Below are 26009 nucleotides of genomic sequence, written 5' to 3' on the forward strand. Positions count from 1 at the left end.
GCCCCCACCAACCAGTACAGACTCCCAATGCAACTCCCCTCTCTATTTCCCAGATGCAGGAGCAGTTCAGTGTGAGGGAAGTCCTCCCCTCAGCTTTGGCATGTGACCAAAGCCAAGGAGGAGCCTACCCTAGGTCTGAACTGCTGCTGTGAGACAGGCAGATACAGGGTTCCAGTGCTATTAATATCATAGGCATTCTTGTTTGCCATGAAATCTTCTGATGACTTTGTATTCCTCTCTCTTGGATTAATAAAAACTATTTAACGGAAAATATCATAGGCACTGCAGCTCCAAGCACAAAAATTGCAAAAAAATGTCAGCTGGCCCTCTGGTCAGCACCCCATAGCACCTGCTGTGGACAGCACACCTCTAAGTACACCACTGTATTGGTGAAAAAAGAGAATTCTCTGTCCGACTTGTCCTGTCCCCTCAAAGGAGGGGTCTCCACCAACCTTGAGCTCAGCTCCGGTGTCCCCTGCTTTCTCTCTCTGGTTTTCCAAACTGAATGTGAAACACTCCATTTGCTGGATCTCACCAATTCTGGCACAACACTATGTTGGGGACATAGAGGAACTGCATGCCACCAACTTTTTATAATTGCCTTCACCAAGTGTCAGCCTCATTGCACTGCGCTGGCTCTTGTGCGAGTTAACGCCCCTTACTACTGCACCGGGCCCCACACTGGAAGGACAACATCCTTTTCACCTGCCAGTGACACCTGTCCCAGCACAGACAACAATGTCATTTTTAGAAAAATAGTGTGAAACATTGTTTTTTCTCTACCAGTTCGGTAGAGTCTCCTCCCTCCTCCTCGGGCCAGGAAGGGAGCCTAACTATCTTGATTGTGGGGTAGATAAGAGGTTGATTCTTAAAGCCTAACTCCAGCTATTATCACTTGCAATGATTTATTTGGGCCTAGATGGCACAAACTAACCATTTCCTTTACTAAAACTGTATCTAGCATCATACATTATACAGCACTGTGTTTCAGCAGCAGTACAGGGACTTCCTGTCCCATTCCTAGAACCAAAATCAGCACAGCCATTCTTAGGAAGCCAATTGATTTAATCAATAAATATAAGGCTTCCACTGATTAACTGAGGTAGAGATCATGATGTCACCTGCCCCCCCCCCTTTCCATGTCACAGAAAATTAGAGGAAGCCTGGTAAGGTTAGTGTTTGATACGATCTGGAAATCCAATTCCACCACTGGATTTTGGGAGTGTTAAAATTTACATTTTAAGCCTAGCTTTTTTCCTGGCCCAAATACTGTATAATCTCAAAAAAATATACATGAGATTACATTTTTCTAATTTAGGCAGACGTGATCTTGGTTTAAAACTTTGGGGTTGATTTACTAAAACTGGAGAGTGCAAAATCTGGTGCAACATAGCAACCAATCATCATCCAGGTTTTATTGCCAAAGCTTAATTGAACAAGATGAAGTTAGAAGCTGATTGGCTACCATGCACAACTGTTCCAGACTTTGCACTCTCTGGTTTTAGTAAATCAACCCCAGTGTCACAATTTTACATCTGTCTTTATTTGGGAGACTTGGCAGGAACAAAAATGAGAAATGGAAACAATAACATGAGTCAGTCTCACACTTGCCGACTGCATTTCATTGTGCAAACTAAACAAAAATTTACTTGAGGTTTGCAAGAAATTGTTGTTATAATAAACAAGGGAAATAGCGTATCATTGCAGGTTAACAGGTATAGTTAAAGGAAAAGGTTTTCAGTTTAATTGTATTATGTAATTCAGACAATACACATAATAGGTTATCCCAACCAAATATTTTGCCTCGCCTTATTACTGAGGAAGGCTCCATATGTAAATATTTTTACTTGATCTTATTAATTGCTATGAACATTTTTACCAGTACCAATTTGGAAGAAGTTCCATTTTGAGAACTGACTCTGGCAAACAAGTACATGACAGTATGTGGTTTCCCAGGAAAAAATTTAAACCTGCTCTTTTATTTTATAAAATAAAACCTGATTTGGCAGCTCATAAACAAATTGTACTCACTGTATTCATTTCTTCTTGCTTTGTCATTCCTCAGATTACTTTGGTAATGTTGCAGTGGTGGCCATTTTTTGAGCACTATGTTGGGAAACATCAAAGGGATTCTTGGATGCATCCAAAACTATGATGAAATGTTCATCTTCTTTAATAATCTGAACAGGAGTCAAGTTATTAGAATAAACCTGAATACACCAAGTCACTCTACACTTCCTAAACTGTAGATTTTTAATACTTCTCAAAATCTATTCTTAATTATTGAAATCTCCATGTAAAATTTGACGCGGCTAAAAACATTTTGGCCCAGATCACCTTTTCAAAAAGCAATGTGATAACTTGCCAGTGTTATTGCTTTACTTGTCTCCAACTCATTATTCTGCAGCGCCAATTCATTCTTAGAATCATTTCCATGTTATTTGTTGGGTGACAGGTTTTATAGTATCCTTGTACACAAAAGCTTTTTGGACCAGCTAACGATTCTCTGCAAGTCAGACATGGCCCTGATATAAAAATGTACTTCAAATTTACTCCTGAACTTTCTTACCTTTTAGACAGTTATTTTTTCTCTTATTTTACATAGTTTCATGGTTGTTAATCTTGACTATAGCCACCAGTTCATCCAGTTTACCAAGTTCAACCAGAGTGTGGGTGTATGTTTTTATGCCACTACCATTTTCAATTTCCTTGTAAACTGTGTTTGCTAAGAAAAACATCTAAAAGTTTTTTTTAATTTATCTATACTCCCCACTGTATATACAGTATAAGAACAACCGCGCTCCAAAATAGTTTATAAAAAAACTGCTGCACTGAAAAATTCCCTGAATACTGGGAAGTAGGCAAAAATAGAATAAAATAAAAGTGCGCTGTCAGTTAACCACTTCAGCCCCGGAAGATTTTACCGCCTTAATGACCAGAGATTTTTTTGCGATTCAGCACTGCCTCGCTTTAACTGACAATTGCGCGGTCGTGCGATGCTGTACCCAAACAAAATTGATGTCCTTTTTTTTCCCCACAAATAGAGCTTTCTTTTGGTGGCATTTGATCACCTCTGCAGTTTTTATTTTTTGCGCTATAAACAAAAAAAGACTGACAAGTTTGAAAAAAAAGCAATATTTTTAACTTTTTGCTATAATAAATATCCCCCAAAAAATATATAAAGAAAACTAATTTCTTTCTCAGTTTAGGTCGATATGTATTCTTCTACATTTTTTTTTTTTTTGGTAGAAAAAAAAAATAAATAATATCGCAACAAGTGTATATTAATTGGTTTGCACAAGTTATAGCGTCTACAAAATAGGGGATAGAGTTATGACATTTTTATTTTTTATTAGTAATGGCGGTGATCTGCGATTTTTATCGGGAATTCGACATTGCGGCGGACAGATCAGACACTTTTGACACTATTTTTGACATTTATACAGTGATCAGAGCTAAAAATAGCTACTGATTACTGTGTAAATGTCACTGGCAGGGAAGCGGTTAAACACTAGGGGGCGATCAAAGGGTTAAATGTGTTCCCTCAGCGTGTTCTAACTGTAGGGGGGATGGGCTACCTAGGACATGACAGAGATCACTGCTCCCGATGACAGGGAACAGAAGATCCCTGTCATGTCACTAGGCAGAACAGGGAAATGCCTTGTTTACATAGGCATCTCCCCGTTCTGCCTCTCCTCGTCACGATCGCAGGCCACTGGCGGACAACAACTCCACGAGACCCGCAGGCACGCTCCTGCTCCCCCCGGGATTACAAAGGGATGTACGGGATACGCCCTTTTGTGCACCCGTGCCTTTCTGCCAACGTACATTGGCGTGCGGCGGTCGGGAAGCGGTTAAAAGATATCAAAGTCTATCAATAGTGACCACAGTGATAGTCAAATCAACGTAGTGAAATATCTTGCTCAAACTAGCAAATTAGTAACAGTGAAAAAAAAATGAAACAATTTCATGTGTCAACCACATGAAATGTGTAACTTAGTGTCCATATTGTTCATTACGCAAAGTCTACTGTGTAATATGTCTCAAAGACAAAAATGTGATATATCAACATAAATGTCCAAAAACGAATCCCAAAAAATTGTGTCCATACAATTTTTCAAAAAAAGACAAACAGATGAGTAAAGGTGCACTGTTCCCAGTTTTCCTTAATAATGACATCCAATAAAGTACTTCTGTGTTCATCAAGTGCTCAAAAGTAGAAATAGTGGCCTCTTACCAAATCTCCATGATCTCCAGATTATAAGAGATCATGAACAGCATGAGTTGCAGAGCTCCTTTCAACCATCCCAGGTTCAGCTGTACATCGCCACTGTGTGGAAGTGGATCATATGTTCAACCATAGATGCCTCAATCTCCACACCAGATCTCGTTATTCTTAGTATTGGGCCATGTTGTATATACAGAGGTGGCTCTAGACTTTGTGAGGCCTTAGGCATAACTTAGACATGAGGCCCCACTCACACCACTAATGGAAAAAATAATTCAAGCGATAAAAATTAACTGCATAAATTGCATATATTAAGACCCTTAAATTGCTGGTTTCAGTGTCCTCTTTTTTTTTTTTTTTTAATAGTTTTTATTTGTTTTGATAGAAAAGTAGTTTACAGGTTCAGATAGTACAATTGCATCCATTAACAAATCTCTTTTACAGAATATAAAAGAAAGTGCAATAGCCCAACAGGAGCCAACTATTATAGTTATACAACATATTTACCAAATTCCTCAATGGAGGAATGGGCTATACCACTGGTCATGTAAGGGTAATGAGTGTGGACCTCATAGGGCCCCACAACCTAAAATCTCAATGCTATATACAGTAGGGATATTTCCATTAACACAACATCCACACCAAACACGAGTGTCCTCTATCTTAACGCAGGTGTCAGTGCACTCTCTCTCTCTCTCTCAGCACTGGTGTCAGTTTGCTCTTAGTGCTGGTGTCAGGGCACTTTTTCTCAGTGCACTATGTCTTGGTGCTAGAGTCAGTTTCCTCTTTCTCAGTGGGGGTCAGTGCTCTGTCTCTACCAGTGCTGTCCCTAGGTGAGAAGGGGGTCCCTGTCCCCAGGTGAGAAGGGGGTCCCTGTCCCCAGGTGAGAAGGGGGTCCCTGTCCCCAGGTGAGATGGGGGTCCCTGGGGGCGTGGCCAGCAGCCGAGGTGAATGGCAGCTTGAGGAGAGAGCTCCGTCTGAATCCAGAGCAATCCAGTGACTAGAAGCAACGCCGGATGGCTGTGTGAGGAGATATCCCCTGCCTAATAGCCCAGCTACCATCCGCCATCGAGATGTACAAAAGAAAGCAGGAGAGGGGCCCAAAAAAGCTGACTGTTTTCTACACTGTGGAATCTCGTGGGCCTCAAGATGGCACCGAGGCCTACAACGCACGGCACGGCCCAGGAGGTGGATTATAATCTAAGATGAGTGGCCAGTATCAAGGATCATCCCCAGGATACAGCAACAGGTCTTTCCCGGGAGCATCCCCTGTAAGGAGCCTGCAGAAAGCTACAATGAAGCGGTCGGAGGAGCACAAATATCCAGGTGAGCTGGGGGTACATGACACCTCACAGGACAGCACCAGTGCTGATACCTTAATGAAGGAAATGCTAGTGACTTTAAGGGGCTCATTACACAGGGATCTGATGGAGTGTACAACTCAGCTGAAAGCTAAAGTAAATGCCATAGGGGACAGAGTATCTCATGCTGAGGACAAGATGGGGGAGTTTGCTGCAGCTCATAACGAGCTTGTTGATGCACACAATGAAGCAGAGGATGAGATAAAGGCAATGAAAAGCAAGATCGCAGATTTGGAAGATCGTTCCAGAAGGAACAACATGAAATTGAGAGGGGTGGCTGAATCTGTTATGCCTGCGGAACTTAGAAAGTACAGCTAACAATTTATATCTACACTGCTACCTGAAACACCAGAGGGGGAGGTGATTGTAGATCGCGCTCACCGTTTGCCTAACCTAAGCACTTACCAAATAAGGTGCCTAGAGATGTTATAGCACGTATACATTTTTTCCATGTAATGGAGGATCTGATGAGATATACCAGGAAACATTCCCCATTGCCTGACCCCTGTGCTGACATTTCAGTATATTCGGATATCTCGCAGCATACCATGAAAGCCCGCAGGAACCTGGCTACATTGACAAAATTATTTCAAAACCACAAAATTTCTTACACATGGGGATTTCCAACAAAAATTGTCACAAGAGATACAAACCTATGTCATCACTAATCTGGAAAATGGTTTGAGGCTGGCCAGACAATGGTAGCTCCCCCGGATGAAGGGGAAGTCCCCACTCCATCTCCCTGTAATAAAATCACCCCGGAGTGGCAAAAAGCTTGAACAGGATGGCAAAGAATGACTAATCTATCTACCATTACAACTCCCCATACTATCTATTAGCCCAACCTGGATTGGGTACTGGATCTCAGGGAGCACAGACCCCCTAACTGTGCAGAAGCAGAAGTTTTACTTTTCGCACAACATGTTGAGTTTTATTTGTTCATTATGTTACTTTGTTCCTTTTCTATTATTTTTCTTTGTTTGTACCATGTACCACTAACTTATGATTCATACTCACTTTGGAGAACGACTGTGAATGCAACTCGAAAAGACATATACCCCTTTCATGACTAAGCCTATTTTTGAAATTTGGTGTTTACAAGTTAAAATCCGTATTTTTTGCTAAAAAATTACTTAGAGCCCCCAAACATTATATATATTTTTTAGCAGAGAATCTAGAGAATAAAATGGAGAGATTATTGCAATATTTTATATCTTTTTTGGGAAAAGGGACACTTTCATGAATTAAAAAAAAAAACAAACAGTAAAGTTACCCTAATTTTTTTGTATAATGTAAAAGATGATGTTACGCCGAGTAAATAGATACCAAACATGTGACGCTTTATAATTGCACGCACTCGTGGAATGATGACAAACTACGGTACCTAAGAATTTCCATAGGCGACGCTTTATTTTTTTTTTTACGATTACCAGGTTAGAGTTACAGAGGAGGTCCAGTGCTAGAATTATTGCTCTCGCTCTGACGATCGTGGCGATACCTCACATGTGTGATTTGAACACCGTTTACATATGCGCGCGTGACTTCCGTATGCGTTTTCTTTGCTGCGCGAGCTCGCGGGAACAGGGCGCTTTAAAATTTTTTTTTCTTATTTATTTTAATATTTATAAATTGTGTTAAAAAAAAAAATTTATGACTTTTATTGCTGTCACAGGGAATGTAAACATCCCTTGTGACAGTAATAGGTGGTGACAGGTACTTTTTATGGAGGGATCGGGGGTCTAAAAAACCCCCGATCCCTTCTTTGCACTTCAAAGTATTCAGATCGCTGTTTTCGGCGATTCTGAATACTGTATATTTTTTTAAAACCGGCGCCATTGGCAGCCGAGTAAGAGGGAAGTGACATCATGACGTCGCTTCCGTGTTTACAATTAGGAGGCTGGAACAAAGCCGCCCACGGCCCCCTTCGGTCCATCCCGCCCCCAGCCGCCGGAGGCGGCCGATTGGTGATCTGGCTTCCCGATGGAACGGGAGGTCCGGTAAGAGCGGCGGGGGGGGGGGATGTCCCCTCCCGCTCCTCCGGTATAACAGCCGAGCGGCTTTTAGCCACATCGCCCGCTCTACAAAACAGTACTGGGATAATGCCTGCAGCTGCGGGCATCATCCCGGTATAACCCGGAAAGCTGAGTACGCACGTCTGCTTACGCTCGGCGGGAAGGGGTTAAAGAGCTTCCAATTTCCGGCAATCCACTCCCTATCCTTTGCTGCCACCTTCAGGTAAAAATAACACATTACGTTGCAATTTAAGCTGTATTGATGTCTATCTAGTAAAATTCCTACAGACTCACCATGACCATTAAATTGATCTCTCTCAATGTGAACGGTCTTAATAGACCGTTTAAAACGTAAATTAATGTGGCAGGAAGCAAAGAAGCTTAAAGGGGACATCTTATGTGTTCAGGAGACACATTTCTCCCGTGATAAGCAACCCAAATGTTCAGATACTTCATTCCCTCATATCTTCCATGCGTGTGCCTCATCTAAAAAAACGTGGAACTATGATTGCTGTGAGTAAAACAGTTGCAGTTCATTTTTTTCCTCATTAATGTACACACAGCACCCCATATTAACAGAAAAACACAGAATTGTTGACATTTTTGCAGATTTATTAAAAAAGAAAAACTGAAATATCACATGGTCCTAAGTATTCAGACCCTTTGCTGTGACACTCATATATTTAACTCAGGTGCTGTCCATTTCTTCTGATCATCCCTGAGATGGTTCTACACCTTCATTTGAGTCCAGCTATGTTTGATTATACTGATTGGACTTGATTAGGAAAGCCACACACCTGTCTATATAAGACCTTACAACTCACAGTGCATGTCAGAGCAAATGAGAATCATGAGGTCAAAGGAACTGCCTGAAGAGTTCAGAGACAGAATTGTGGCAAAGCACAGATCTGGCCAAGGTTACCAAAAAATTCTACTGCACTTAAGGTTGCTAAGAGCACAGTGGCCTCCATAATCCCTAAATGGAAGACGTTTGGGACGACCAGAACCCTTCCTAGAGCTGGCCGTCCGGACAAACTGAGCTATCGGGGGAGAAGAGCCTTGGTGAGTGAGGTAAAGAAGAACCCAAAGATCACTGTGGCTGAGCTCCAGAGATGCAGTCGGGAGATGGGAGAAAGTTGTAGAAAGTCAACCATCACTGCAGCCCTCCACCAGTCGGGGCTTTATGGCAGAGTGGCCCGACGTAAGCCTCTCTTCAGTGCAAGACACATGAAAGCCCACATGGGGTTTGCTAAAAAACACCAGAAGCACTCCAAGATGCTGAGAAATAAGATTCTCTGGTCTGATGAGACCAAGATAGAACATTTTGGCCTTAATTCTAAGCGGCATGTGTGGATAAAACCAGGCACTGCTCATCACCTGTCCAATACAGTCCAAACAGTGAAGCATGGTGGTGGCAGCATCATGCTGTGGGGGTGTTTTTCAGCTGCAGGGACAGGACAACTGGTTGCAATGGAGGGAAAGATGAATGCGGCCAACCTTCTCAAGAGTGCTCAGGACCTCAGACTGGGCTGAAGGTTTACCTTCCAACAAGACAATGACCCTAAGCACACAGTTAAAATAACAAAGGAGTGGCTTCACAACAACTCCGTGACTATTCTTGAATGGCCCAGCCAGAGCCCTGACATAAACCCAATTGAGCATCTCTGGAGAGACCTAAAAATGGCTGTCCACCAACATTTACCATCCAACCTGACAGAACTGGAGAGGATCTGCAAGGAGGAATGGCAGAGGATCCCCAAATCCAGGTGTGAAAAACTTGTTGCATCTTTCCCAAAAAGACTCATGGTTGTATTAGATCAAAAGGGTGCTTCTACTAAATACTAAGCCAATTTCTACTAAATACTGAGCCAATACTGAGAGACCTAAAAATGGCTGTCCACCAACATTTACCATCCAACCTGACAGAACTGGAGAGGATCTGCAAGGAGGAATGGCAGAGGATCCCCAAATCCAGGTGTGAAAAACTTGTTGCATCTTTCCCAAAAAGACTCATGGTTGTATTAGATCAAAAGGGTGCTTCTACTAAATACTGAGCAAAGGGCACATTATACCCAATTTAAATATACATCCGTGGATTAGGGAAGGGATACAGACCTATAGAGAGTTAATTTCTAAAACCCCTAGTCCCACTTCATTCTCTTATATCCAACTTACTCTTTTTCAAAAAAATAATCTGAGCATACACTATAGTGTCCATAGGGAAAACTGGTCTCGCTTGAAGTCTGACCACAGAGGCACTAAAGGGCTGGCGTGGTTTTACAGCAAGCTACAATATAACAAAGGATTTCATAAAACATCAAGTATGCACAATTGGGAAAAGGAGATGGGAACCCTCTTTACACAAAAAGAATGGCAATCAGCCATTCAATCTCATTCTCGCTTTTCTCACTGCGTAAATCACTGGGAACTGATGTTAAAAATACTTCATAGGACATATCTAACATCAGTGAGGCTAGCGTAGATTTACCCAGACGCCTCTTCCGATTGTTGGAGGGGGTGTGGGGGAAGAGGAGGCATCCTACATATACTTTGGTACTGTAAGGAAGTGAGATGCTTTTGGACAGAAGTGTACTCCCTAATAAATAAACTTACAGGACTTAGCATGTCGCCTAAACCACAGTTGGCTATTCTTAATATAGGGGTGCACTTGTTCCTGACTAAATATAGACCTCTAATTACACATATTCTAATAGCAGCAAAATTAACTACAACCTCTAAATGGTAGTCCACAATAGCACCTATCTTATCTGAAGTCATATCTCGGGTTAAGACACAATATATGTGTAGCGGTCATATATTTGGTATGTAATGTAATATATGTTGGGAGCCTAGTGGAGCAGACATGCATTGTTAGAGCTCCACACCGCTGAGGAGAGAAGAGAAGGACAAAGCGGAGCCTGCAGGCTCAAAAGGTATCCATTTGAACCTTTTTGCCCCAGGGAGCAAACTGTGAAAGTTTGGGCAGGAAATATGGTACTGGGAGGAAACCGTGGCAGAAATAAAAATCACCTCACAAAGAGCTCACAGGCACTCACTGCAGCTGAAGCAGCTCCAGTCACCTCACAATATACAACATCAGGGCGCTCTCACAGACAGAAAATGTCACAGCAAGACTCTCCATTTGAGTCAGATACAAAACAAATTCTCTCACAAACTTCTCCACAAGCCTCCTCAGTATCCCCAGTAATATTATTGCAATTTGAAAAGATGCTTCACAAGGCTTTAAAACAAACCTCAGACCAAATAACAAAAAGCCTAACCAAAGAAATAAGAGAGCTGGGAAACCGCACCGCAGCCTTAGAAATAAAAATGGATGAAATTGAAATTACAACCCAAGAAAATATAACAGAATTGGAACAATTAAAAAAAAGAGAATTTAATACTTCAAACTAAGCTCGAAGATTACGAAAATAGAGCCAGACGTTCAAACTTGCGCATAAGGGGAATACCTGAAACTGTGACAGACCTGCAATCTACTATTACTGCTCTATTACAAGAACTAAAGCCAGATATCCCTATTGAACGTTTAGAACTGGACAGAGTACACAGAGCCCTCACAGCCAAAAAGAAAGATGGACCCCCACGTGATATAATCACAAAATTTCATTATTCCAGAACGAAAGAACAAATACTAATTGCTGCAAGAGAAAAAAAGGAACTTAATTTTCAAGGACACAATTATCAAATTTTTGCTGACCTATCCCAACTTACTATTACTAAAAGACGATCCATGAAACCCCAACTAATGGAACTGCAACGCCACAACATTATGTATCAATAGGGCTTCCCCTTTTCAGTCAGATTTAACTACCAAGGTACAATTTACAGAAGCAGATCAGCAGATGAACTACAACAAACCCTTTTAAAATTAAATCTGACAGAACCCACAAGCAGCAACACTCCCACACGCAGAAGAATGGCGTCATTTTCACCTTCAGGCAGCACCCAGAAAATTTCAGAACAAAATGGGAATCATCATTCTCACAAAAGAGGCCGTTATGCCACATCATCCATGGACCAAGAAGATTCAATGGACTGACATCCTAATTCCTGATATCTCTTCATTTATTATACTAAGAGATGGTTCTCTATAAAAAACCTGTATTTATAACTGAATGTAACTGCATTCGGATAGTCACACACTGTGTGGGATCATGTTACATTCCAGTTATATTTCTTATTACTTCTGATTCATATAGCCTTAGAATATATAAGTGAAATAAGGTAATTCTTGTTCAGTTATATATTATCAGGTAATAACAATAGATTTATTACTTTTTAGGACAAATATGTTCAATAATCCAGAAGTAATGGAAGATTTTTCTTTCTTTTCTTAAAACAAATATATTATTACCTAACTAGTTCCTAGAATTATGTTTTTGTTTATTCTAATCTGAAGCAATACAACCTCAATTTTATGAGTTAACATATCTAAACAGTTACATATGAATAAAATATGTAATTGTTTACTCTAAAAGGGTTAAAATCCCAAAATAATTCAAACTATCTTCATCAATACCAAAGTTATTAACAGTACCTTTCTAACTGAATTATTTAGCCTAGGGCAAGACTAACCATATACAACCACCCTGGAATAAATAATTTCAACAAAAACTATATTCTGCACTCCAATTAAGGAAACATCATTTTGATGTCTTTTGACATAGCACTTCTCTCCTGTAAGCGGAAGATCCGTGTACCCCCATTAGCCCTCCTCATTCTCCCAACCATATTATGTGGGAGTGTGACAAAGGCACTTATTCCCCTGAGAGAGATATTTATTCTCTTTCACGGGTAAATTGTGATTACTTGCAAAAAATAATTTATACAATGTATCATCTAATCTCATATGTTTTTTGTTTACTTTTTACTCCAGAATTCACTGGTTTCTTTTCTATCTATTCATCTCTTCAGTCCACACAGGTTGATCTGCGCAGTCAGCTCTGCATAACAAAAAGTAAGTCAAAACTATTTGATCTATTGCCATGGCACCACTGAATATACTTTCCCTGAATGTTCAGGGAATAAATGTCCCTCAAAAAAGGACCAAAGCCTTCCGTACTTTCCATAACAAGAAGGCTCACATAGTATGCCTCCAAGAAACACACTTCACCAAAGATTCTACTCCAAAATATATTTCTCCTTTTTATCAACAAATTTACACGGCTTCTGCCTGTACCAAGCAAAGGGGAACTCTAATTGCATTTCACCGATCCACACCATTCACCTTATCATCAGAAATTAAAGACCCAGAAGGTAGATACCTGATACTCATGGGTTATATAATGGATACAGCAATCACGGTGATTTCCTACTACGCTCCTAACAAACAACCTACACCATTCCTCTCACATATATTACAAGTGATTAATACACACAAAATAGGAACAGTGATAATGTGTGGGGATTCGAACCAGGTCCTCCTCCCATTTCTAGATAAATCACCTTTTACACCATCCAAAATAACCTCTAGATTACCTTTTTCTTAACTTCTTTCCAAATACAATCTGGTAGATTCATGGAGAGAAAGTAACCCAATGAAAAAGAAATTCACTTATTTCTCGCACCCTCATCAAACCTTCACCAGAATAGATCATATTTTTCTAACAATAGGAATGATACCAGAAATTATTGCATCAGATATAATTCCGATTCCGTGGTCTGACCATAATGCAGTATACACTACTATAGCCTCAGCCATACCAAAAGCGCATGACCCAACGTGGTACTTACGGGACATAATGCTCAAACACCCACTACATCAGATGGCCATTGAACAAGCTTTAAAGGAATACATATCAATTAATAATACAACAGACATCTCCCCAATAACACTGTGGGAAGCTCATAAGCCTGTCTTGCGTGGTACAATACAAAGACAAATGGCACTATTTAAACGGGAACGCAAAAATCTAGCAAAAAAACTAGAACTCAATTTTAATGCAGCCTACATATCATTTCAAGATAATCCATCCCAGAGTACAAAATCTCATCTGGAAAAATCTAGATTGGAATACGATCTATTTCTCACTGAGTCAGTTGATAAATCCCTCAAACGCTCCAAACACAATTTCTACATGAATACAAACAAACCAGGTACATATTTGGCTCGGGCATTAAATTCAACTAACAAATCTTTCAAACCAATACGTTTGAAATTATCAAAAAATGTTTACACTTGTAATCCAGTTAAAATAGTCCATAAATTTCACTCACATCTCGCAACTTTATACAAGACAAACAATGAATTTAATCCTACAGAGGCTGAATCCTTCTTCTCAAAAATAACCTTACCTGAGTTATCTCAGAATCAAAAAAGCAGTTTGGATGAGCCTATAGATGAAGTTGCTAACGCCATAAAAGACCTAAAACTTAACAAAAGACCAGGCCCAGATGGCTACTCGGCTTTATACTATAAAACATTCTCAGAAATACTCTCTCCCATTCTCACTGAAACTTTTAACAAACTTCTAGATGGACATTCTTTTCGGCAAGAAACACTAATGGCAATTGTTTGTATGATCCCAAAACCCCTTTCTGATGATACTTCCTGTGTGAATTATCGGCCTATCTCTCTGTTAAACCTCGATATTAAATTATTAGCAAAAATAATAGCAAAACGCCTCAATAGCATTATAGGAAAATTAATACATAGAGATCAAGTAGGTTTCATGCCAAATAGACAGGCAGGCGATAATATACGCAGGGCAGTGTTATTGGCACATATTGCTAAAAAACGGAAGATCCCTTTATGTTTTCTATCTCTCGATATTAAGAGGGCATTTGACACAGTATCCTGGCAATATATGCAATATTCATTACAAAAATGGGGTTTTGGACCCCACTTTTTAACATGGATCAAAGCATTATATAATAAACCCAAAGCCTATATAAAATATGCTGGATACAAATCTGAAGCCTTTAATATCGAAAGAGGTACCCGACAGGGTTGCCCATTATCTCCCTTATTATTTGCCCTTATACTCGAACCCATGGCCCAATACATCAGAACAAACCAAACTATAACTGGCATTGAAGTAGGAGGTATTACACACAAATTATGTATATTTGCAGACGATATATTACTTTTTCTATCATCACCACAGGTCTCTGGTCCTAACTTAATACCAGCTCTTGATGGATTTGCAGCCCTATCCGGCCTTATGATTAATCCTAAGAAATGCCTAGTGCTTAATATTTCACTCACAAACATGGAATTGATCCCGGCTAGGGCTGCACTCCCATTCACATGGGCAGAAAAATCAATCCCATATCTTGGAATTCATTTAACAGCATCTCATTCTGACTTATTCTCAACCAATTATCCTCCTGTATTAAGACAGATCACAAATCTAATAAAACAATGGTCGCAACTTCCTTTATCCTGGATAGGGAAGATTAATGCAATCAAAATGACTATTCTACCCAAATTGCTTTATCTATTCAGAGTCCTCCCTATTCCAATTCCTTCCTATTTTTTGAGAATAGTACAAAAAAGAGCAACTTCGTTTATATGGGGCTCTTCTAAACCACGTATACCTATACACACACTACATCTTCCCAAAAATAAAGGAGGCCTGGGATACCCTAATTTTACTAACTACTACAGAGCAGCACATTTGGCCAGTCTGTCCAAATACCATGCAAAACAGGAAATCCCATTATGGGTATTTATAGAGGCTTCAGAAAATGACCCTCTATTAATATCAAATTTATTATGGCTTGATCCTAAAGACCGCTTTAAAATTCATAATCCCATAACTAAACACTTCTTATCTCTCTGGGATAAACTAAAAACCAAATATCAGTTACAATCTCCACACAATCCTTTCCTTTCTTTTATCAGAAATCCGGCCTTTTATCCGGCATGGATCTACCCAAATTCTTTTAAAGCTTGGACAACATCAGGCATTCAGAAACTAAATGACTTCATAGCATCTAAATCATTCCTTTCATTCCCATCGCTTAGAGAAAAATATGATCTACCAAACTCTGAGATATTTAGATATCTCCAAATCAAAAATTTCTATACACCATTCCTAAAGGGGGATACACCATTATCCCAATTATCCATTTTTGAATCAATCTGTACAAAAGATCCATTTGCTAAAGGTACAATTTCATCACTTTATAATCAATTATATGGAGTAGCAAATTTTAATAGACCCTCTTACGTTCAGAGGTGGGAGGAGGACCTGGGACGAACTTTAGAAGACACGGACTGGTCTAACATATGGCTCACATTTAAGTCATCTTCACCCAACATCTTAGCACTGGAGACAAATTATAAAGTCCTAACTCGCTGGTACCTTGTACCCGCTAGAGTGGCAAAATATTCACCTAATACCTCAGCTCTTTGTTTTCGAGGATGCCCAGAAATAGGCACATATTTACACATATGGTGGACGTGCCCAGTAATCCAAACCTTCTGGAAGGAAGTCTTCGTGATTGCATCTAAAATATTTAAAAAAATAATACAACCAGATCCATATTTAACTTTACTTAATCTAAAACCGGAATGGTTAACACTCTCTCAATTCAAACTTATGATCCAACTAATAACGGCTGCAAAACAAACAGTGGCCAAGGCATGGAAATCTCCTACATTGGTACTAGCAGAAACAATTCACAGAATGAATAATACAATGTCCCATGCTAAGATGGTAGCCATCGATCAAAATCAAATTCCAAAATTTGAAAAACTTTGGCATCCTTGGATAAAACAACAGTTCCTGTCAAACTTCAATGACTCTGTCCTGTTGCCATGGTAACAGATTAAATGACTTACAGTTACACCCATTCTAAGGCTTCAAAGAGAACTAAAAAGAATAATAAACTGATGAGCGGGACAACCTTGTGGACCATACCTCTACCTTTCAACCCTTTTTCTTCTTTCTCTTTCCTTTTCTCCACCTTACGATTAAAGCTCATTATCAGAATTTATTTGACCTATATACACTCTACTTGTAAAAAATATGTATAGTAGGTATAAATCATTTAAATACCTACAAAAGTAACTAAGGAAATGATATATATCTTTAATTTAGGTTTACGTGAACCCAATGTTTAATATTTGAAATTTCATGATATTTACCTATATAAACCCTACTGTAAAACAATGAGCTTACTTTATAGATCCTTGTAAACTTACTTTATGTATCTTTATAACATTGTATACTCAATAAACTTCTTTTGACAAGTAATATATGTTATATCTTAGCATCTGGCGCCATCTAGCGGCCAAAATATAAAAGGACTCCATCTTTATTTCTTTTATTATTCAAGTTGACATGGAAGTGTTTTGTTTGTTTACATTTGGACATTAACTGGACCTACAAACAATGCTAATTAACTCCCATGAACCTTAGGGAACAGAACTGCATTGTGGGAAGGTTATAAAAAGGCTGGGAGCGGCCATCTTAGGTCTTAGACATGCATGGCCAGCCTGGGAGGATCTGTGTGAGGTCTCCAGCACAGCGCGGCCTACCTCCACGGAAGAGCGATCCGAGCGGCAGTACTGTGACACACCAGAGAGCTGGACTGACGACAGGGCAAGACTGGAAACGAGCCAGAGGAGCCTGTCGGAGTCATCTGGGAGTTCCGGAGCGTCTCATTGTGTGGAACGGAGCAGAGCAGCAGTGCCGACCGGCCGGAGACAGAACCCTGTACATCAGTACGGAGTCTTCTGACAACATTGTCCTGGTTGGGTGAGAGAACTGTTGCCCACAAGTTTCTTGATGCACTTTTAGAAATCCGTCTACACAAGACAGAGTTGCTGGGACCCATAGTCCCACAAGTAAAGTCAAGAGGATTTAGTACTGAGTCCCTGGCATTAAAGTTAGTTATAGTGCTGCTGCACCAGAACCTTACTTTCACATTTTCAGTCTACTTTGATCAGGAGTCATTAACCCCTTGGATTACAAATGTACTTTGTTTTTGCTAGCAGAAGAAAAGAAGGACTGTTTAGTAAAACACAAGGCCTTGTGTCCCTTTACTATATTGGGGTAGTGTGATATTAAATAAGGGAGCTCTCTAATTGTTGTACTACACTTTATCAAGTTAGTCTTTGATTTAGTATAGTAATAAAGCGCGCAGGAAATAGGATAGTGCTCATAGTGAGATAAATTCACTCTGACGGTTATCCTATTTACTTTGCTACACCGCTCATATTATTTCAGACTTTTTATACCTGTATTGTATCTTTGTAATATAAAGTTCAGTTGACTGTCAGACTGTGTTGGTCGGACAGTACAACCATTGTAGTTTAAACCTTCTAAAACAATTACAGTAAATAAGGTTACTATTCAAGTATAACTGTGTGAGTGTTGTTTTCCTCTTCATCACCAGCCAAGAGGAGGGTAAGGTAACTACAGACAGGTATATTATATTGAGTATTGTGAACTTGCCTTTATGATTTCGTTTTGACTGCATACTATTACACCACAGCTGTGTCACCTCTGCCGGGTTAGCCCCCCCATATCAAAATTTTTGAAAAAATCTTATGAAGTTTGTTAGATCTTTGTTAGATCAGGTTAGATCAATCGTTGTTTGCGTTAGATCTCACACAGAAGAAGCAATATTAACAGTTATTTGCTGGGGGGGCTAACCCGTCATCAGCCCCCCTTATCAAAAAATTGACCAAACAGCTATTTTGGAAGCAATTTGTTAGATCCGGTAAGATCAAGTGGTTTTAACGTTAGATCTCACATAATTAGAGACTTATTAAGTGATTAATGAGGGGGGGCTGGCCCCCCCTTATCAAATTTTCTGGCCAAAAATCATTCAGGCTAATAGATATTCATTAGATCCGGTAAGATCAAGTGGTTTTAACGTTAGATCTCACATCATTTCAGAGATATTCCACATCAAAATAGAGATATTAGGTGGTACATATGGACGGACTGGCCCCCCCTTATCAAATTTTCGGGCCAAAAATCATTCAGGCTAATAGATTTTCGTTAGATCCGGTAAGATCAAGTGGTTTTAACGTTATATCTCACGTCATTTCAGAGATATTCCACATCAAAATAGAGATATTAGGTGGTACATATGGACGGGTTAGCCCCCTTATCAAATTTTCTGGCCAAAAATCATTCAGGCTAATAGATATTCGTTAGATCCGGTAAGATCAAGTGGTTTTAACGTTAGATCTCATATCATTTCAGAGATATTCCACATCAAAATAGAGATATTAGGTGGTACATATGGACGGACTGGCCCCCCCTTATCAAATTTTCGGGCCAAAAATCATTCAGGCTAATAGATTTTCGTTAGATCTGGTAAGATCAAGTGGTTTTAACGTTAGATCTCACATCATTTCAGAGATATTCCACATCAAAATAGAGATATTAGGTGGTAAACCAATCTATTAACCTTCTATGAGGAGGTGAGTTGCCATCTAGATAAAGGAAGGCCCGTAGACGTGGTGTATCTGGATTTTGCGAAAGCATTTGACACAGTTCCCCATAAACGTTTACTGTACAAAATAAGGTGCGTTGGCATGGACCATAGGGTGAGTACATGGATTGAAAACTGGCTACAAGGGCGTGTTCAGAGGGTGGTGATAAATGGGGAGTACTCAGAATGGTCAGGGGTGGGTAGTGGGGTTCCCCAGGGTTCTGTGCTGGGACCAATCCTATTTAATTTGTTCATAAACGACCTGGAGGATGGGATAAACAGTTCAATCTCTGTATTTGCAGACGATACTAAGCTAAGCAGGGCAATAACTTCTCAGCAGGATGTGGAAATCTTGCAAAAAGACCTGAACAAATTAATGGGGTGGGCGACTACATGGCAAATGAGGTTCAATGTAGAAAAATGTAAAATAATGCATTTGGGTGGCAAAAATATGAATGCAATCTATACACTGGGGGGAGAACCTCTGGGGGAATCTAGGATGGAAAAGGACCTGGGGGTCCTAGTGGATGATAGGCTCAGCAATGGCATGCAATACCAAGCTGCTGCTAATAAAGCAAACAGAATATTGGCATGCATTAAAAGGGGGATCAACTGCAGAGATAAAACGATAATTCTCCCGCTCTACAAGTCTCTGGTCCGGCCGCACCTAGAGTATGCTGTCCAGTTCTGGGCACCAGTCCTCAGGAGGGACGTACTGGAAATGGAGCGAGTACAAAGAATGGCAACAAAGCTAATAAAGGGTCTGGAGGATCTTAGTTATGAGGAAAGGTTGCGAGCACTGAACTTATTCTCTCTGGAGAAGAGACGCTTGAGAGGGGATATGATTTCAATTTACAAATACTGTACTGGTGACCCCACAATAGGGATAAAACTTTTTCGCAGAAGAGAGTTTAATAAGACTCGTGGCCACTCATTACAATTAGAAGAAAAGAGGTTTAACCTTAAACTACGTAGAGGGTTCTTTACTGTAAGAGCGGCAAGGATGTGGAATTCCCTTCCACAGGCGGTGGTCTCAGCGGGGAGCATTGATAGCTTCAAGAAACTATTAGATAATCACCTGAATGACCGCAATATACAGGGATATGTAATGTAATACTGACACATAATCACACACATAGGTTGGACTTGATGGACTTGTGTCTTTTTTCAACCTCACCTACTATGTAACTACTATGGTACATATGGACGGGCTGGCCCCCCCTTATCAAATTTTTGGGCCAAAAATCATTCAGGCTAATAGATATTCGTTAGATCCGGTAAGATCAAGTGTTTTTAATGTTAGATCTCACATAATTAGAGACTTATTAAGTGATTAATGAGGGGGGGCTGGCCCCCCCTTATCAAATTTTCGGGCCAAAAATCATTCAGGCTAATAGATATTCGTTAGATCCAGTAAGAGCAAGTGGTTTTAACATTAGATCTCACATCATTTTAGAGATATTCCACATCAAAATAGAGATATTAGGTGGTACATATGGACGGGCTGGCCCCCCCTTATCAAATTTTCGGGCCAAAAATCATTCAGGCTAATAGATTTTCGTTAGATCCAGTAAGATCAAGTGGTTTTAACGTTAGATCTCACATAATTAGAGACTTATTAAGTGATTAATGAGGGGGGCTGGCCCCCCCACATGCCATTTTCTGACCAAAAATCATTCAGGCTAATAGATATTCATTAGATCCGGTAAGATCAAGTGGTTTTAACGTTAGATCTCACATCATTTCAGAGATATTCCACATCAAAATAGAGATATTAGGTGATACATATGGACGGGTTAGCCCCCCCTTATCAAATTTTCGGGCCAAAAATCATTCAGGCTAATAGATTTTCGTTAGATCCGGTAAGATCAAGTGGTTTTAACGTTAGATCTCACATCATTTCAGAGATATTCCACATCAAAATAGAGATATTAGGTGGTATGGACGGACTGGCCCCCCCTTATCAAATTTTCGGGCCAAAAATCATTCAGACTAATAGATTTTCGTTAGATCCGGTAAGATCAAGTGGTTTTAACGTTAGATCTCACATCATTTCAGAGATATTCCACATCAAAATAGAGATATTAGGTGGTATGGACGGACTGGCCCCCCCTTATCAAATTTTCGGTCCAAAAATCATTCAGGCTAATAGATATTCGTTAGATCCAGTAAGATCAACTGGTTTTAACGTTAGATCTCATATAATTAGAGACTTATTAAGTGATTAATGAGGGGGGCTGGCCCCCTCTTATCAAATTTTCTGGCCAAAAAATCACCCCAGCTAATTGATATTTATTAGATCCGGTAAGATCAAGTGATTTTAATGTTTGATTATCCATAATTACAGGGATATTATGGATATTTGGTAGCGATGCACACATATCCATACTAGTGTCTATATTGGAGGCGGTGATGAGCATTTTCATGTGTACCAGTGAGGAGTGCCATTGAGCATACCGAGGTATGCTGAAATTATGTGGGACATTAATCAACAGGTGTGTCCAAGCCCAGTGAAGCCTGAAGCACAGTGCCAGAAGCCAGAGGGAAACTTCGGAGGGCTCTGGTGAAGGAGCCAACCGGGTGCCCATCTACGGTAGCTGGCTCAAAACCAATGAGACGAAGAGACAGCAGCGAAAGTCCAAACCCTTGCAGAGGGCCCCCCGTTGTTGCATCCAAGCAACCCAGTGTCCTGTTTCTTTTGACAAATGCTGCCTGGTGTCGGAGAGTCAATGCACACCAGACTCCCAGAACTTAGCGCAGACTTAAGCCCAATCAGAACCTCGCAGAGAGGAGCGCAGATACAAACCACCACTTCCTCCATGCTCCCTGACAAGCTTGTGGGACCTTCTCCTGTTGTTCCCATCCAAGTAAAGGGAGTCTAAACCAAGGCCCTTCTGGATACTGGAGCTTAAGTGACCCTTCTCTACAGTGACTTCTATGACAGGCACCTCAAGCACCTGCCTTTGCAGAAGTTGGAAGAGTTGCAGATATGGGGCATTGTGACTCAGAACTTCCCCTATGATGGCTATCTACCGGTCAAGCTGACCTTCGATCCCTCCATGGCTGGGAAAGCCGAGACTTTTGAAACTCAGGCAGTGGTCTGTCCTCGCCCACCAGGGGCCAGTAAGAGTTCTCTCATCATAGGGACCAATACTGATCTTGTCAGAACACTGTTGACACCTCTTGTTCTGGAGCCAGGCACTTCAACTACACCCCACTAAGTTTGCACCCCATGCTGAGACAAGCCTACCAGAACCTGGTACAAAAACAGAAGGGAAAGATCTGGCGCTTGGACAAGTGTGAGAAGGTGTTACAGCCTGGTAAAGTGGCCTATTTACGAGCATCTGTCAAGCTAAATTGGAAGCAAGCAGTCCCTTTCATTGTCCTTCAATCAGACGGACAGAGAGAAGACATGGGAGTGGAGATAATTCCCAAGGTGGTTTCAAAAAAAGGGTTGCAAAGACGTCACGGGAAGATCTTGGTTAGTGTCCGCAACATAACAGCCTCGCCATTGAAGATGCTGGCTCAGATGTTGCTGGGACAAGTGAATCTGGCCACCCCAGTCCCGACCATCTGATTTGGTGGGGGGAGCAAAGGATGGGATCTCTGTGGAGGAGCTCTATCCGAAAAATACTCCCCTTTTGCCTGAATGGAAGGAAAGGGCCAAGACTCAGCTCCTGAGATGGCAGGCTGCATTCTCCAAGAGGGAATTTGATGTGGGGTGTACAAAAAGTGCCCAATACCAGATCCATTTCTTCGAGTGCATAAGCCGTTCAGGGAAAGCGTTTGATGGATTACTTTAGGGGACTTGGAGGATCTGCATGAACAACTGGCAGAGTTGAAGAGGGCAGGTATCATCCGAGAGTCCCAGAGTCTATACGCTTCCCCAATAGTGGTGGTACGGAAGAAGAATGGGTCACTGAGGCTGGGTATTGACTACCGGACGCTGAACTGAAGGACCATTCCCGACCAATATACCACCCCAAGGATATAAGATGACTTGCAGAGCCTGTCAGGAGCGAAGTGGTTCAGCATGCTGGATTTGAAGAGTGGGTATTACCAAATCCCCATGCACCCTGAGGATCAGGAGAAGACCATTTTCATTACCCTGCAGGGGATGTTTGGATTTGACTGTATGCATCAAGGCCTGTCTGGTGCCCCAGCCACCTTCCAAAGGCTAATGGAGAAGACCGTGGGTGACATGAAACTGATCGAGGTGTTGGTATACTTAGACGACATCATCGTTTTCAGCAAGACCCTGGAAGAGCACGTAGAGTTTCTGCAGAAGGTCCTTAAGAGACTCCATGGTGAGGGGGTTGAAGCTGTCTCTGGAAAAGTGCCAGTTTTATCAACCCTCGGTCAACTACCTTGGTCACATTGTGTCTGCTGATGAAGTAGCCACTGACCTCCTGGCCGAGGCCTACCAACGTAACTGAGCTTAGGTCATTTCTGGGATTCTGCTCTTATTACAGAAGATTTGTCAAGGGATTCGCTAAGACGCTGACCCTGATCTGGCGAAGCCTGTCAGACCAGCTGGAGGGCCCAGAAAACCCAGAGAGTTAATTCAGGAACAATTGACTCTGAAGTGTGAAGAGGTTTTAGGCAGCTGAAGTGAAGCCTAACAACCGCTCCAGTCGTGGCCTATGAAGATCCAACCAAGCCATACGAGCTACACTTTGACGCCAGTCGAGATGGGTTAGGTGGGGTGCTATATCAAGAGCATGACTGCCATCTACGGCCTGTTGCCTACGTGAGTCGGAACTTGGCCCCCGCCGAGAAGAACTATCCCATGCACAAACTTGAGTTCCTGGCCTTGAAGTGGGTGGATAAGCTGAGGAATTAACTGTATGGAGCGGAGTTCGTGATCAAGACCGACAACAATGCTCTCACCTACATCCTCACTTCCACCAAGTTGGACGCCACGGGTCACAGATGGTTGGCTGCTCTATCAGGGTTTATTTTCAGCCTGAAGTATCGACTGGGGTCAGGAAACAAGGCGCTGATGCCCCATTGTTCCAGAGACCCTTCAGAAGAATAGGCCCAACTGACACCTGAAGGGTACGAGCCTTATGTCAAGGAGCAGAACATCAACCTGGAGTAGGATCCAGGACTGAAGAGGTTGTAGTGTCCCCAGATGTTATTGCAATGTCGCCCAAGTCGGGGATGAAGGTCTGCCCAAGCTGTCAAAGACCTGTGGAGGGACCAGTTGGAGGACCCTCCCTGTAGCTTGGCATTGAAGGCCTTGGAGAGCCAATGCCCTGACTTGCTCCTCACTGACTCCCCGAAGGAAACCCATCTGCTGCACCGAGAGTGGGATCGGTTTCAGGTGCACAGAGGGTTGGTCTACCGAAGGGGCCCCTCTGACGATTCTGAAGAAAAATGGCAGCTATTCCTACCTTAAAAACATACGGAGACGGTATTAACTGCCCTACTGTCAGGAACCATGAATCAGACTGAGACAGAAGTATAGTTAAATCACACTTGTTTAATAATAATAATAATAATAATAATAAGGTAAACAGAGTAAGCGTAGTCAAAACAGGCCAGAGTTCAGTAACCAGATCGGGTAGTCAGCCAAGCAAATGTCAGAGAGCCAGAGATAAACGTAGTAGTACAGCAAGCAGGATCAGGAGCCAGAAGGAACGTCAGCCTAGCAAGTCTTCAACAGGAATGCAGGAGAAAGACTCTGTGATGTTGACAAAGTTGAAGGCAGAGATCAAGTGAGCTGGATGACTTGCTGGGTAACTGTGGAGAGAAATGGGAACTGGCAATTAGCTGACAGCTGAGCGGCCAGCTCAGAGAAGGAAGGGCTGAGCCCAGCCTTGACACCTACATGACAACCATGGCCACCTAGGGACCAAAAGGACTTTTCTCCTGATGAGGGACCGGTTCTACTGGCCCTGCATGCAGGCTAAAGTTGAGGACTATTGCCACTTCTGCATCAGATGTATCCACATATGTATCCAAAGGAAGACTTTGCCTCACAAGCTGCCCCAATGGACCATCTTCAGAGTCAAGGACCCATGGAGCTGGTGTGCATTGACATTCTGTGCTTGGAGCCTGATCTAAGCAGGCAGGGAAATATCCTGGTAGTGACTGACCATTTCACTCGGTATGCCCAGGCGTTTTCCACGAGGGACCAACAAGCATACATGGTGGCCAAGATCTTCGCTGAGAAATTCTTTGTGCACTATGGTCTGTCCCAACGCATCCACTCTGATCAAGGGAGAGATTTCAAGAGTAGTCTCATCAAGAGACTTTCAGTCCTGTTGGGCATCAGGAAGTCTAAAACCACCCCTTATCATCCTCAAGGGGATCCTCAACCAGAGAGATTCAACTGAACCCTCCTGGATATACTTGGAACTCTAAGTTCAGAACAAAAGCAGCACTGGAGCAAGCATATAGTGGCTATTGTGCATGCTTATAACAGCACCGCCAATGATGCCACAGGTTACTCTCCCTATAGTTTGATGTTCGGACCGTAGGCCTTGCTGCCAGTAGACTTGGCCTTCGGCACATCCCTCGACCATACCTTAGCAACTTTCCACAGAGGGTATGTGGATCGCCTGCAGAGATGTCTGAAAACCACCTTTGATAAGGCTCAAGCTGCCTCATATGCCTGAGGACAGAGAAACAAAATAAACTTTGACCTTAGGGTACGAGTGCAGGACCTACAGCCGGATGACAAGGTACTGCTGAGAAACCTGGAAAGCACAAGTTGGCTAACCTATGTCGTTTGCAAGCATCTGCCCAGACACCCAGTATATCAAATCCGGCCAGAGGGATGCACAGGCCTGCTGAAGACTTAGCATCACAATCATCTGTTGCCTCTGTCAGAAGCAGTTCATGTGCCACCACAGCCAGATTTACAGTCCACACCCACGGCCTCTGAAAGATCCCAGCCAGTGACTAGATCTCACTCTGTACCCCTTGCTGAAGATGAAAACAGCGAAGATGAAGAGAAAGATTGTCTGTGGCCATCTCAAATGC

The sequence above is a fragment of the Aquarana catesbeiana genome, linkage group LG01 (assembly GCF_042186555.1).
Source record: "Aquarana catesbeiana isolate 2022-GZ linkage group LG01, ASM4218655v1, whole genome shotgun sequence".
Classification (NCBI taxonomy): domain Eukaryota; kingdom Metazoa; phylum Chordata; class Amphibia; order Anura; family Ranidae; genus Aquarana; species Aquarana catesbeiana.